Here is a 16,211-nt window from a genome sequence, read left to right as displayed (position 1 = left end):
CGCCAATCTCTTCAAAAACCTACCTTCCCAGGAAAGCAGGCAGTGGGACTAATTTTGCATCGCGACTCACAAATTCGAACCCTTTTCTTCCCAGTGCCGAGGTTCCCCTCAGCCTTGCCTAAAGTCGATGCAAATTATATCTATATTAAAGAAGTCTAGGGTATTTTACCTTGTTTTTTTAAGCGCAATTGCTATTTGTGTCCTGAGAGTTAGAAAGTGAATGGCCACGTTTATCCCCAGGACCAGGAAATTTGGACGGAGACACTTTGTTTAGACGAGGCGCCCAAGGTCACTGGAGAAGTCGGAAAGAGCTTGTGGCTAAGTCTTCACCCTGAGTTTTGGGCAATGTTTCCTTCGCTGCCTCACACAGGCTGCGGTCGCCAGAGAAATTTTCCCGGGGAGAAAAGACACCTCAGGTCCACGCTGCGGTTTTCAGTGGTTTGCGCCTCCTGCGCGGGGACAGGGCATTGGTTAACTGGGGTGAGTGAAGACCGCGAGGCGCACTCCAGCCTCAGAGACCCGGCGGATCTGGGCGGGCGTGAGAGGGAGGTCGTGCAACGCACACCTTCCCGCCCTTAGCCCGGGATCCCTCCGCTGGCTGGAGCCCGGAGCCTGTGTAGTGCGCCGCCCGCACCCCGAGAGGCTTCGGGAAAGCGAACCTGCAGCGCAGGCGGCTGGGGACCTGGCGACTGGGACTGAGCCTGTGGGTCGGGAATCCCCCGGAGCAGGAGCGCGTCGCCGCGCCCCCAATACGGGCGCCGGCCCTTTGGTCCCCGCCCTTCTCCCCGCTCTGTTCGCAGCCCCGGCCGCGGCCCAGCGGCTGCAGAGGCCGAGGGGCCGCCACCCGGATCCCAGCGCTCGGGCGGCGAAGGCACCACGTGTCCGGCCCGGGCTGGCGCGGGCGGAGCGGGCCGGGCCCGGCTCCCCGAGCCCGAGCGCACACCCGCTGAGGCGCCGGGCCCCATCCACACCCGACGCCAGCCCAGCCGGGCCCCGGCCTCCCGGGCGCGTGTGGATGCCTCCTCCTGGACGGCGCGATGGGGCCCTTCTGGGAGAGCAAGGGTAAGAGCAGGCGTCTGTGCGGGCTCTGCGGACAGTGCCAACGGGCGCGGGCGGGCCACTGATCCTCTGTGGTCCAATGAGGGCCGAGATGGATGCTCCGGACCCCGGGACCCGTCCTTCTGGTGGTGGCGGCGGGGCGGGGGCGGTATCCAGGGTGCTCGGGGACACACAGAAGAAGGTTGTGGGAAATGGGGACGCTCAACAGAGGGGCGCTGAGGGGACGGTGTTCCTGTCTGGTGATTGAGATTGTCAAGCTGGACTCCTCGTTGCTGCAGGCACGGTTGACCAGGCCGTCGGTTGGTGGGGGGATGTATCCCTTCAGTAATTGTCCTCGGGAGTGAGAGTGGGGCTTGGAAATGGTGCCTTTTGATAATGAAGGTTCAGTAAAGAATTGATGGTATCCAGAAAGAAAGCTTTGGTAGATCTCTCCCACGACGTGGATGGTCCAGAGTCCCCAGAGGACACTTTTCAAGTTTCTGCTTCCTTGGGAATTTTTCACCAGATTATTTGAGGTGATGAGGGAGGACCCATTTTTCATCAATATGTTAGAAGGGCTCAGCTGATGAGCTCAGAACATTCTCATGCTGGGTGAATTTAAAATAGGAGTGAATTGTAGAGAGGAAGAGATCTGTAAGGTTGAATTGGTGCGTGGGAAGAGATTCTTAAAGCTTTAAGTGGAAGGCGCCACTTGGAGTAAACTGCTTTCCTGTTGTTTTTCTCTTGTTCTCCAGTGTTGAGCAAGTAGTGACATCAAGGAAAGCAGGAAACTCCACTGCTAGGTTCCTGGCAGGTCCTCTGGTCCTGACCCCTGACCCTGGGCAGCAGAAGCAAAGAGCAGCTTCAGCGTCTGAATCTCCCTTCTCAGAAAAGGGCCAAATTCAAACCCCACAGTTCAAAATCTTCAACTTAAAGTTTCTACTGCAGCACTGCCAGCTCAGACACTTGGCTGGACACATATTAGAGATGTTTGCTTCTTCTTCCTCCAAAGGTGTTTTTGGGGCAAGGGAAGTCAGGTAATCACAGTGCCAAGTTTTCTCCACCTGCACATTTGGGAGAACAGCAGCACTTGTCCCCTTGAGAGATGGTTGAAATGATGTTTTTTACTTGCTTCAGATTTTAGAGCAGCAATATATTATCATAATGAAGCTCTTGGTTTCTTGAGTTATGTGACAATGACACTGTTTTAATGCAGAATACGTTTATAACACACTGCTCAATCCTGGTTGATCTCCACATATTTAAATCAAATTTTATTAACTTGGTTTGCATGCAGTAGTCTTTAAAGTGGTATCATATTTGAGACCAAATAAGCATATGAGCTCTTAAATGCTGGTGCCCTAAAAAAAAAGTACAAATCTTCATTTTTATAGATGAGCTACTGAGGCTGGTAGAGAGTAAGTAAGTAGCCCAAGAACGTGAATTAGCCAGTGGCAAACTTAAAACCAGTCATCTCCTAACACCCAGTCCTGTGGTTTTCTCACATTTTAGTAAAAGCGTGTAGGAGATAAGCATAAAAGAGTAATCTTACAATTGCCCTGATTGTCAGGGCTTAGAGATGGGGTTGAAAGGGTCTGTGACTATAAAAATGTAGCATGAGGGAGATCTTTGTCATGATGGAAAGGCTGTGTATCTTTTTTGTGTGTGTGTGGTACGCGGGCCTCTCACTGTTGTGGCCTCTCCTGTTGCGGAGCACAGGCTCCGGACGCGCAGGCTCAGCGGCCATGGCTCACAGGCCCAGCCGCTCCGTGGCATGTGGGATCTTCCGGGTCCGGGGCACGAACCCGTGTCCCCTGCATCAGCAGGCGGACTCTCAACCACTGCGCCGCCAGGGAAGCCCAGGCTGTGTATCTTGATTATGATGATGGTTATATGAATCTACGTATGGGGTAAAGTGTCACAGAGCTATACACACACATTGCACTAATGTCAGTCTCCTACTTTTGATATTATACTATAGCTATGTAAGAAGTAATCATTGGGGGGATGTCTCTGTACTCTCTTTACAACTTCCTGTGAATCTATCATTATTTCAAAATAAAAACTTTTTTCAAAAGTCATTTTGTAAGTACATCAAATTCCAAAGCATTTTTCTCCATGGGAGAAGGCACTATTTCCAGAACTTCAGTTACTCTAGTATCCTTGTCAATGTTTATCATCTCTAAATACAAATTATAATACTCTTTACTTAATACTATCATTTAAATTGGCACACATTTTTTTTTACTTAGCCTTCATCTAAGGAATAATATCCATGAAATACCAGGTTTAGAGGTTAGTTACATCTCCAAATATGTAAAAATAAAGATGTAACTTTGAAAGAGAATTATTCACGTACAATTATCCCAACACTGGGTGTGCTGTATAATGGCAAGGCTTTGGGAGGTGCTCCAGGAAGTGGTGAGGAAGGCAAGCCCAGCTCTGCAGAACAGCTTGTGACCAGTGGTACAACGAGAGAGAGAACTAGGTCACCGCACATCCCAGTTGCCATCTGAGAAATGACCTATCATTCCTTCTAGAAAAAGACAATTTTCATTAAGCTTTTTAAATTATAAAATATTCCTAAAATTACTTCAAGTCTTTATCAGAGTGGCACATCTCAGCAGTATATTTAGCTCTGTAGAAACTAGAAGCTATATTTGGCTTTTTATTCTATAATTTATGATAATGATTATTCAAGTTGTCTCCCAGGCTTAATCACCAAGTCATCCATATGTGGGCTTTTTCTGTCTCTCTTTTCAGAGCACATTAACTCATTTTGCTTAAACTCTATGGCCTTTGGTTTGCTGTAGAGATCCCTTTGGGAAAAAAAGGGGATGAGAAAACCTTGGCATTCTCAAAGTGAATTTTTAAAAACTCTATGAAAAAAAGATAGGTAGAGAAGTATACCATACTATTAAAATAATATACCATATTATTTTAATAATACCATAACAACATTATTAAAATGCATTCCTAAAAAAATGCTTTTAAGAAACTTTAACTCATTGTGCCTCTGCTAGTTCTAAAATGAACTTTGATGACCAACAAACTTCAGTGAGAATGTTCACTCATCAGAAAGGGGGAAAAAAAGAAAACATTTTCCTATAACAATATATGGCTTACAAAGGCATTCTTCAGGGCCATGAGTTTTTTTCTTTAAATAATCTATTTTCAAGCATAAAAATGACCTATTGCCTTGTTTTTAACTTTGCTTCTCAAGAAACGTAGGCATGTTTCTTGGACAACTGAAAATTATCTTCCTTAACCTTCTAGCCAGCAAGATCCAGATTTGGGGGCAAAGAATATTGATTCTTTGACTGTGGCTGAATCAATACAAGGAGAAATAAACTCAGTCACAACCTAATTCCCCCAGTTATTTCTGACCCTTCTTTTTTTTGAATTTAAATAAAAAATCAGATGGGATTATTTTGAATACATGGTAATTTTTTAAAATCATTTTCCTTATCCCTTCACCAATATGGATAGAAAAGCCCAAAATTGTATTAGAATAGATTCTTTCATGGGTCTGTACTGGACTTCAGCATGTTTGCCACCTCGTTTTGGAATTAATTTGCCACAGCATGATGGGATTTAAAAACAAAGGCAAGGTATTTTCCCTTCTATACTGATGTTGGAACAACAAATGCCGGTGTCAGATGATTTCATCCTCTTTTCTAATTTGTTTAGTTTGTGGAAAGCTGATCGAAGATAAGGTAGGGCATTTGGGCTGCTGAGTTACCAAAGTATTCAAAATGTTGGTGCCTGTGGAGTGTGACCATGTATCCCAGCCTATACTAGTTGACTCTATATCCCATCTTGTTTAGCATGTTGCCCTAGCAGAATGGCAGGTGCATAATAAACATTTTAGAAAGAAAATGTAAATGAATAAATAAAAGTACTAGCTAACAACACCCATTAATCACAGTGTCATGTGCTTTTCACCAAGTAAATTCATATCTTATGCTTAATACAGAGCAAACCACCAGAATGAAATTAGCACACAAAAATACACATTTGTAAAGTGCTCATATAACTTAATGTCCAAACAGGGCAAACATAGTATGTAAACTGCATAAGAGCAAAGATTTTTGTTCCTATGGCCCTCTCAGCACCTAGAACAGTGCTTGGCAATAGTAGGTTTTTAATAAATGTTTTCAAATAAATGAGTGAATGAAAGAAGACATGTATATACACAATAGTGTATTCACATTTATGAGAAAATATTAACATTAATTTCAAAATTCGGTTCCAGGTTATTTTCCCATATGGTCTTTTGAATTGCCAAATGGTGGTTAAGGTGAGTACTTCTAGCGTTAAGGGCTGCCCATGCCATCACTGGGAAGATCCAGTTTTCCTTATATTGAGATTAAATTTGAACTCATCTAATTGTAATGTCTGTACTGCCCCCTAGGCAGAAATTCTCAGTAATGATATGTGAAACCTTGTCAGATGCCTCACCAAGGTCCATATGCTTTGCCACGTGTCCCAAGCTGGCAGCCTGTGGGCCAGGTTCATTCTACAGATGTATTTTGTTTTGTTTTAGAATCAGGAGCATATTCATTAATAAAAAGTTGCAGTTACATTTTTAAAAATCACAGTGATTCACATAAAAATCCCAGATTTCTGGCTTCCCTGGGAAAATAACATCATTTAGGCCACTCCACTCCTTTGTGTTAATTGTCTCGTCTAAGTGAACTTCTGCTTTTGTGACTTCTGTCCTGACCATTTCTCAGATTTACTAGTCTTTACGCTATCTGTTAAAAAAAAAAAATGCTATGCTTGCTAAGTTATTCTTTGAAGACCAAGCTGATTTCTGAATATCATTTTTTTCTTTTTCAAGTACTCAGAAGCCATCTTCTTATTAATTTGTTTCAGAATATTGCCTAATATTTTATGTTGGTTTCACCAAACACTGTTTTAGAGACTCTTCCTTCTAATTTGTGAAAATCAAAGCTATATACTTCATTTCTAGATTTCTGTCTCCTTAGCATCTCTCCTTATCTCCAGGTTCTTCAACGACATTAACAATCTTATAATCCTATTTGCAAAGGGTGAGATTATAAAGCCCAGGACATAAATTGTCAAATGAACTAAGTGCCTTAAGAGAAGCTAGTAGCATTAATTAGCCTGAGCTTTAGTATTCTCTACAAAGTTTTATTCTATGCTTTTTAGTTTGGAGATCATTTTACTTGATAGAGAAGCAAAAGAGTAGCTACAAACTTCTATCTTCCCTTAGCCATCCAGCCATCAATATTAAATGAACCGCAATAAGTAGTGAGTGTATACTTTTCTTTCTCCTCTCCCTTCAAGCATAATTAAAGTGAATAGTTTTCTCATCCTTAATATTTTTGCAAGTAATAGTTCAAAACTGGATTCCAGTTTTCCTGACACGAAGAACCAAAGTTTTGCTGTATCAAGTGTTCTTGGGAGCAGAATGTTGGATTTTTCAATTTTTCACATAATAATAATAGTATGTATTATCATAATAGTTAGCTCAGATTTTAAATTGATTAAACACCATTATTTTGTCTGATACCTGCTGATGATGTGAGGGAGAGATTACAAAATAATATCCTGAGTGACCCTCTGAATTGAATCTGTAAGATGAATACAGAAAGGAAAGGAAGTGACAAGTTATCTAATTCTCTGAAACTGTGGAATAAAATATGAACTTACTCTCAGAAGTGCACATATTTTCTTATTCACTGAAGGGAACTGCAAACCTTTAGTGACCCAATCACAGACAGTTACCTGAATTTAAAACCACAAAAATCAATTTAAGTTCAACTTACTAACACTGAGCATTTCCTTCCCAAGGGCAGAACTGACATCTTTTGTAGGACAGATGAAGAATGGGGTGGAAGGTAATATTAACCTGTCCTCTCCTTTCCTCCTTGGTTTAACCTGTGCCCAGGGAGACTCAGTTCATAATTTCATCAATTTCACACCATTAGTACGCATTAAATTAACTTTAAAAGGTATAGTATAATAGTCTGAATGAGTAGGAGCCATTAAATCTAATGACACTTAAATGCATTTATCACAGTGATGCATGTCTTTAAAAGGGCCATTATGTTTTTCCATAAGATAGAAGGGGTTTGAAACTGTAAACTTTATATTATCCAGCTGAACATTCTTTAGTATTTATTTTGCCCTTAAAACATATTAAAATGGAAGATGGTTACCATAAAGTTATTTCTTATATTTCAACCTAAGGGGAATGTTTCCTGTATCTCTCATAAGGCTGAGCACTCTCAATGCTTTGTCCATGGTTCTGAAACTGGCTGTACCTCAGTGACCCCACCACAGGAACAGACAGAAAGGAAAAAAAAAAAAAAGATTGATATTTCTTCCAGTTAACGACTTACAAGAATACAAATATTGACTTAAAAATGAATGCATTGTTCAACTTTATAACCAGCATAGCAAGAAAATTTGCACATATTATAAATTTGTGTATTTGAGTAGTGTGCAAAATGGAGGCTAAATTGGCAAATATTTGTTTTTAACCTATTTGAAGTACAGCTTGGGAATTTTTATCATTTTGCTCCACACTTCTTTTATTCGTTAAAGTACACCAATAGCAATGATATTTAACTTTTGTCAATTTGTTTGTTTTTCAGAAACTTCATTTTGGATTTTCTTAAGCCCATAATAATGCTCTCTCTCTGATTTTTATTAGAATAAACACTTTGGGCATTCTTCATACAATTTCAAACCACAGGAAAAAGCTATATATCTTCAAATAATGGACCAATATTTGAATTACCTGTTATAAGTGTAAAGAACATTTATTATCAGTTACAATTTAAGTCAATGAATATTTAATACATATAGTTATAAGGATTATAGAGAATTTTGATATATGGCTCTTACCCCTGAAAAGCATAAAACTGAATAATTATTACATGTACATGTAAAATAACACAAGCAGTATATATCATTAAAATTTAAGCTAATTGAGGGACTGGACCTGCTTGGCATTTTCACTGCTTTGTCTCTAGTATGTAACACAGTTCCTAACACAGAGTTGGCATTCAATAAATATTTGTTAAATGAATTAGAATATGAATGAATAAGTGCAAAAAGAGCTAGAATTGGTGGCACCAATCAGATGTCACTGATTTATGGTTACTTTCTTTAGAGGAGGCACGCATGCTCCAGTTATCAAGTTATAGAAACTGATATACATTCATCTATTTTTCTCAATGCATTAAATTACCAAGAGCAAAAATAATGGCTAACATCATTTTAGTATGCATTAAATGTGAGGCATTTTTAAAGTGCTTATCTATGTCACTCCACTACAACTATTATAATTCCCTTTTTATAAATGAGGAGAGTTAAATGACTTTCTTAAGTAACCTAGTCAATAGTAATGCAGAACCAAAACTCAGAACTAAGTCTGAGCTCTTAGCCATTACTTTACCAAAATCCCAACCTATTTTTTTTTTTTTTTTTTTTTTTTTTTTCCTGCGGTACGCGGGCCTCTCACTGTCGTGGCCTCTCCCGTTGTGGAGCACAGGCTCCGGACGCGCAGGCTCAGCGGCCATGGCTCACGGGCCCAGCCGCTCCGCAGCATGTGGGATCTTCCCGGACCGGGGCACGAACCCGTGTCCCCTGCATCGGCAGGCGGACTCTCAACCACTGCGCCACCAGGGAAGCCCCCAACCTATTTTTGAGCATTCAAGGGCCTTTGTAAATTCCATATCATCATATAAATTCTAGATCTTTGGAAATCTTTCTCTTGACCTGTTTATGAAAGGTTTCTTACCTTCACAACCTTCCTTTTCTAGCTTGTAGTGAAGAAGTCACTTTTCTCCCTCTTTATAGTGGCACAAAGAAAGGTTATTCACAGGGTAAAGCACAAGAGCCAAGATGCAGAGGAATCCTTTGGGTTTATATGGAAGTAGAGAAAGAAATGATGCAGTTGAAAAAGAATAGTTAGGCCTCTCTACCCTCTGCTCCCAGTTGAGAATGCTTTTTTTGGGGGAGGGGGGGGCTACAGAGCAGTGATAATTTTCTGGCTGTTGGTCTGTTCTCCTTTACTTCTTTTTGTAGTGAAGTAGCTGTGGCATGGGGTTCAGCCAAAGTCTTGAGGAAAAATGTTCCAGGGAAAGAGACTTATTTTTTTTTCCAGCAAGACCAATATCAAACAAATTGGGAGTGTAGACCAATTCTTTTTTATACAATTATATTAAACTTATTTACCGGTTTCATTAAGAAATCTATTAGGTCATTTTCTCACACTACTTCCCAATCTGATATTTCTTGTATTTATGTTGCATTTTTGAGATCAAAACTTTTCAATCCAGCATTTATTATTTAGCTGTCACCACTTATCATCACTGAAGTTTGTTCAGAAAATTCATCAACCATCTTGAACTCAACTCAAAAGTCATAGTATTGATCACATGCCATAAAAGAGTACTAGAGAAAAAAAAAAAAAAAAAAAAGAGTACTAGAAAAATAGAGTAGTTGTATTAAACACATACAATTCTTACCATTCATAAATTTGCATTCTGATATACAGCTAAGAAACTTAAAAATGAAAAGTAAATGAAACCCAGTAGTGCTAAAAACATTCCATGTCCTGGCAATACCTAAACATTCATTTTCCTCCTTGGAAAAGGCAAAAACAATCTGATTTTCCTTGCTGAAGTAATGATAAAGTTATGCAATAGATGAAGTGACTGATATATTATTGATGTGCTCATCGGTAAATATCTACAGAGACTTGAAAATTAAATATATGATGGCTTGATCACTTGCTCTAAAGAGTTTGGCCCCAGTTATTGAACTATGTAATCTGTTATCTAATTTTCACATATAAAGGGAGGAAAACAAATGTCATCAACTGTGTAGACAGTAATGAGATAACACAAGACATTTTAAAATTATTTTTAAAAAATTAAGATTAAATAGTAATCATTTGCTTTATATTCCTCTTGTATAATGAAAAACAGCATTAAAAATGATTTGATATTAAACTTCTCCTATACTTTAAAACATATGTTAACACATGAATAAATTACACTGTTACGTTATTTTTTCTCTTCATGGCCTTAACTTTTTCATTGCAGTTTTCTTCCCATTATGCTATGCCTTGATCTAGATTTCACTGCCCTAAGGAATTGCTTTTTCTTTTTACCTCCTGCTTTTATCTGCCAATGAAAATTTTGCACACTAGGGAGAAGAAAAAGGTGGGAAAAAAATTCAAAGACACATTCTTGACTTCCTTAGTGGGCGTTCACAAGAAATGGAAAATTTCTTTTCTCAATGTCTCTAATATATCTTTCAAAGAAGATGAGATAGCATTAATGTGACCACAAATTTCCAACTGTTCAGATTGACACAGTCACTGTGTGCTTTGTTTTACTAGTACACAAGGGAGGTCCTATCTCTGGAACTTATTTTTTTCCCCATAAGGTATTTAAGCTAGAAACTTTGTCAGACTGCATCCGTGTTTCCAGAGCTAGCAGGAATGCAAACTGTGCTTTTAGCATTAGCATTCTACTTAGAACAAAGGGAGGCGCCCAGAAGCACTACACACCAGTGCCGACTCCTCTGGTTTCCCCACACAGGGTAGCCACAGCCATCTGACTCTTGAGTTCATTTAAACGTGTCTCCAAACCTTGGCTCAGATAGCTCTTTATATTTGCCTGAGCCAGTGCTTTTTGATTACTTCTCCTTCCCAATAGGTAAGTTTGCTTGTGGTGATGAGGGAGGAATATTTGTTTTGCTAGGGAGTTATATTTTGGGTCAAGGATTTGTCATAAAAATATTAAGGAAGGTGTGGTTAGCTAAACCACATTTTATAAAATGTTGCTTATTTTTCCAGAGAAGCCTAGTTGTTTTAGAGTTGTAAGAAATCTGTAGAAAATTTGTTTCCAAGTGAGAATTTAAACAGTGAAGAATTTACACTGCCTGATTAATGATTCTTGCAAAGAAATTAAAAATCATGTCTTATGAAAATTAACCCTTATTTGTCACTTCGGTAGAAGATAGCTTTCTTTTTATCAAGTCATATAAAATTACTTCCTGTGTTCTTCACCGTGAGTATCTCTGATCTGGTTGACAAGGAGAGAACTGCTAACTAGAGTGGCATATAGCCATTCCTACAATTGCCAACTAGATAGCAGTTGAGTGAGTGACTGAGTTTCAGTGAGTTTCTATCCAGAGTTTATTACAGACTTGATAATTTTATACTGCAGGCTTTGCTTTAGAATGTAACTGAGAAATAATGCTCTTGATCTAGAAGCTTTTTTTTGGCTGTGTTGGGCCTTTGTTGCCGTGTGCAGGCTTTCTCTAGTTGTGGTGAGCGGGGGCTACCCTTCCGTGCGATGCTCGGGCTTCTCATTGTGGTGGCTTCTCTTGTTGCAGAGCACAGGCTCTAGCGCATGGGCTTCAGTAGTTGTGGCATGTGCGCTCAGTAGTTGTGGCTTGCAGGCTCTAGAGCGCAGGCTCAGTAGTTGTGGCGCACAGGCTTAGTTGCTCCACGGCATGTGGGATCTTCCCAGACCAGGGCTTGAACCCGTGTCCCCTGCATTGGCAGGCAGATTCTTAACCACTGCGCCACGAGGGCAGCCCTAGAAGCATTTTAATTAAGTTAATTTGAGTGTGATGTATTAGTTGTTTTGAGATTGTACAAATTGAATGCTTCTGTAGCGTATGAGAGTTTATACATACTGTTCTGGTTGGGAGTTGTCAGATATTAGGGTTAAAGTGTCTTTCTGCTGTTAAGTAGAAGTGCTGTATTATTTGTTGCTAAACTATGTAGTATGCAAATTTTCAAAAATAACTACCATGAATTTAATAATCTGATTTACAAGTTGATGGAGACTCTTGCAAGTGAAACTGGATTTAAATATAGCTGTTTTCCTATAGGCTCCAATACCAGTTGACATTAAGTGGCTGTCAACTGAGCTCCCACCTCAGCAAGGGGGGAAGGGTTATTTCCTGCTGTCCTAAGGCAGCTTTCTCTCCAATAAGGCTTATACTGTTTTGCAGAAGTTCAGAAATCTATCCCAAAGGGATGGTGATTATTGTTACTATTCGAGTTATCTCATTGCTTGTAACATAAAGAGCTGTCATACTTGTGCTGTCCCTAATTCTTCACACCCACTAGGTACCTCAAACCTCATCTTATTTGAAGTCACGTGGGTGCAATCGCAAAGCAACTGCAAAAAAATAGTGCTTGTGTTGTGGATGGAAACTAAGAGCCATGTTTTCCAACCTTAGCTGCATATTAGAATCACATGGTGGCCCCTGGGCATTAATTTTTTTAAGTTTCCCAGGTTATCCTAAGATTTAGTCAAGGTTGAGAACCACTGCTTTATTACCTGCATAATTTTTTAAAGTCCTTTGAAAATGGTCTCCCATCTACCCCAGACAGCAATATCAGATACTAAAGTGATTTATCTATTTTTGAGGAGTTGGGGAGGGGAGTTATCAAGTTTAACCCAACAATCTTCAGTTATAAGGCATGACAAATAAAATTCATAAGGCTGAAAATGTGTTTAGCTTTGAGAATGCAAAGTAAGATGTTTTATCTAAATGCTGGTGTTTTCAGAGTCAGATATGGAAAAGTAAAATAAAAAAGGGTTCAATTTTACTTTTCCGTGTCTCATATCTATAACTAAATATACAAAGTAGTGTTTTGAGTTATTCAGCAATGCTTATCACACTTCTATCCCCGAGACCCATTTCAGTCTGTAGTTTGGGAAACACCCAAACCACTTTCCTCATGTAGAACTAGTACTTTACTTACAGGGCTACTGAGAGAATTAAAGAGGTAATGACTATTAAAATGTCTAGTATGGTGCCTGACACACAGCAGATGATTAATCTAAATTAGTTTTCCCCTTCTTTTTTTAGATTATTTATTTTAACATTAAAATATCCCAGATTAACCTTCAGGCAATAGGTATGGAAAAACTATTATGTCCCATATAGTATGTTAATTCCTCTTTTTTTTTTTAAAGTGGATTAATTCATAGCTTTGCCTGGAATATGGTGTATATTTCTTTTAATTCATTTCAGAGCAATTAAAGCAATTCAGAGTAACTAAGAAATCATGCAGAAAATGCAAGGTTTATTAATTTGCCTAAATGTTATTAAAAGCAGGAAAAGGAAATGACTAAAATGCATCCTTCTTTTGGTAATAATGGCAGATATACTGTAGAAAGCATTTACAATTATGTGAGTGCTCTCATATTTTTTTTTTATTGAAAACTTTCCAGGGATTAATTTGTATATTTTATTTTTAAAGTGCCTTCAGTTTTCTTAGTTTTGTGAACAACCCTTATCATTTATTGAGACAAGTTCTTTAAAAGGCTTCCAACTCAAATCTTAACTTATAGGTACACCACTTGCCTCTGTCCAACTGAGTACATATTTCTAGCTCTGTTTTCCTTAATCTTCCTTAATAAAGAGGAGGAAAGAGAGAGAGGGAGAGAGAGAGAGAGAGAGAGAGGGATTTTTCTACAACGCATATTCTGAGATCTTGGCCAGTGTAAATGTTGGTAACACCTGGCTGCTGCCAAAGCAATCCACTAAATGCCAAACTGACACGCTCTTAATTATACAGAAAATCTCATTCCCTCTTGGGTACCATGTACACAGCTCAATTTTTTAAGAACATATTTAAGTCATTTTTAATCGTACAACTTCTGAACATCAAGCGATAAATCTTAATACAGAAATTACTTTACTTTTTCTGTTTCAGTTGAATTCTCGAATTCATGTATCAAAAACCTGACTCTGTATTGTGAAATTGGAGTTAGACCACTGCTACTGATACTGAGACCCCAGAGTCTAAGTTGCTCGACTACAGTTTATTAAATGCACAGCAACCTTGAACTGACAGACATGCTCAACATCCTTTCTCATTATAATAACCAACTACATGAGAACTTAATTTATTATGTCAGTAATTGTTATCCTGAGATAACAACTAACTGAATCTATCTCAGATATAGACAGAAGTGGGTACGGGAAGAGGTTACGTCTAAAATTTATTTTTGTTTCTTTGTTTTATTTTTAATATTTCATTCATGACTGATATTAAATAGATGGTTCAGGGGAAAAATACAATCTGATATTAAGGAAAAACGTTTTCATTCCTGGGCTTCCCTGGTGGCGCAGTGGTTGGGAGTCCGCCTGCCGATGCAGGGGACGCGGGTTCGTGGCCCGGTCCGGGAGGATCCCACGTGGCACGGAGCGGCTGGGCCCGTGAGCCATGGCCGCTGATCCTGCATGTCCGGAGCCTGTGCTACGCAACGGGAGAGGGCACAGCAGTGAGAGGCCTGCGTACATCAAAAAAAAAAAAAAGTTTTCATTCCTATTCTTAAATTACATAGTACATTTTAGCACTCAATTTATAAGTTTATTTTGACTTCATCAATGAGTTTTTCAAAAATGTTTACACTAATAGGGGAGGAACACACTATGCTCATTTTAAAAATTAAATATTAATAAAGTACCCACGGCATCTTCAGTGCATATTAACTCAGAAGCCTAAATCAGCTTCTTTATGCAAGAAACATAAATCCAGTTTATATAAGTAAATAAATAAGTGACATGAACCCTCCCTAAATTGAATTAGAGAAGCTTTTATTTTCATATTTCAGAAAATAATATTTCTGAAACACATAAACAAAACTAGTTTGAAACTTTTCAAATGCTGTAATTACTCTTCAGTTGTTTTAGGGTAAAGTGCTATTGGAATAGCGGTCAAGTAAACCACTTTTTACCAAGGTAAAGTGGAACTTGGTACCCTCTGGAGCATTACTATAAGAATATGTCTGAGGAAGGCCATCTGCCATCTTCATTGAGCTTCCCTCCAGCCGCCAGTGAAAGAGATTCTTTGAGGTTTAGGCTGAGTGTACTTCTCAGAGGACACATCTGAGAGAATGCTCTGTGTGTATATATTCCTTCTATCTCTAATGGTATGAATAATAAATAAGAAGCTTATGAAATATGCACTCCCATAGCTTTCCTCTCTTTTTAAGAAAACACTATGCCACACCCATGATAAGAAGAAAACTTGGAAAATTTGAAATAAAATTTGTCTTGAACTTAATATGACTTTACCATAAAGAATGGTTTTCTGCATATAAATTTGAGTTCACTCTATCAAAAGGAATTATTATGAGGAGAAAAACCAGCATCATATTTGAAGTCAGGATTTTCATACTTAATTACTATGCTATAAATTGCAAAGAGCCAGTAGCATCATCTAGGAAATTTATTATTTGGGAGGTGTTATCTCAATCAGTTCTTTTAAAAGAACCTGTAGATTCTGTTATCCCTTACAGCACAAATAGGAGAAATTCTATATTAAGATTCCTTTTGAATCTTAAAGTAAATAAATTCTCTTTCGCTCGCTCTCTCTTTTTAGAGAAAAACAGAAAATAATTGCTTTATACCCCAAATTATATTATATATGGAAGAAAAGGAGGGAGGGAGGCAGAGGGAGAAAAAAAAGGAAGGAATCAGGGCTGTTTGCTATAAACTGATATCCTGGCAAAGATAAAGGAAATGTTCTTTAACTTAAAATTTTATTTAAAGATAGTCTATTTAAACCCCGATGATAGACGTGAACCACCATTTATATCTTCATTCAATAGTAGTCACAAAACCAAAACAATAATTATATGATAGGTTCATTAAAAATAGTATTATAGGAACTTCCCTGGCAGTCCAGTGGTTAAGACTCTGTGCTTCCACTGCAGGGGGCGTGGGTTCAATCCCTGGTCAGGGAACTAAGATCCCACAAGCCATATGCGGTGTGGCCAACAAATAAAAATAAATAAATAAATAAAATTAAATTAAAATTAAAGTGTACACGTACAAAATTTTAAAAAAATAGTATTATAGGAAAAACGTTATAGTAAGTGTTGAGGCATTTAGAAATTAAATGAGCTAGTATACATGAAAATGATTTGTAAAACTAAAATATATAAGGTAATATTATTAAAGATGTATTTTTCTGGAATTTTCATTTTGTAAATATGAAAAGCCTGATTTTTAAAATTTCTTTAAAGTAGAATTTTACCTTTTTAATATTCAGTTTTGATATTTTTATTGGTATATTGATGCATACATATAGATGTCGGTAATAGCCAATAACAGAAGTTAATTTCTACCTCATGGAAATTTATTTATTT

At 38.5% G+C, this 16,211-nt stretch overlaps 1 protein-coding gene across 1 annotated transcript in view; it reads left to right on the top strand.

The window, feature by feature from the left end:
- The first annotated feature begins 658 nt into the window (after positions 1-658).
- Positions 659-16,211, top strand: part of SYBU (syntabulin) — a 113,577-nt gene continuing 98,024 nt past the window's right edge. Inside the window, exon 1 of the mRNA XM_065895053.1 lies at positions 659-1,062. The gene's annotated coding sequence lies outside the window, so the exon portion shown is untranslated. The remainder of the gene's footprint in view (positions 1,063-16,211) is intronic.

This window comes from Phocoena phocoena, chromosome 17, assembly GCF_963924675.1.
Source record: "Phocoena phocoena chromosome 17, mPhoPho1.1, whole genome shotgun sequence".
Classification (NCBI taxonomy): Eukaryota; Metazoa; Chordata; class Mammalia; order Artiodactyla; family Phocoenidae; genus Phocoena; species Phocoena phocoena.
The sequence above is the reverse complement of the archived record's forward strand: the minus strand, read 5'-3'. Positions and strand labels throughout refer to the sequence as shown.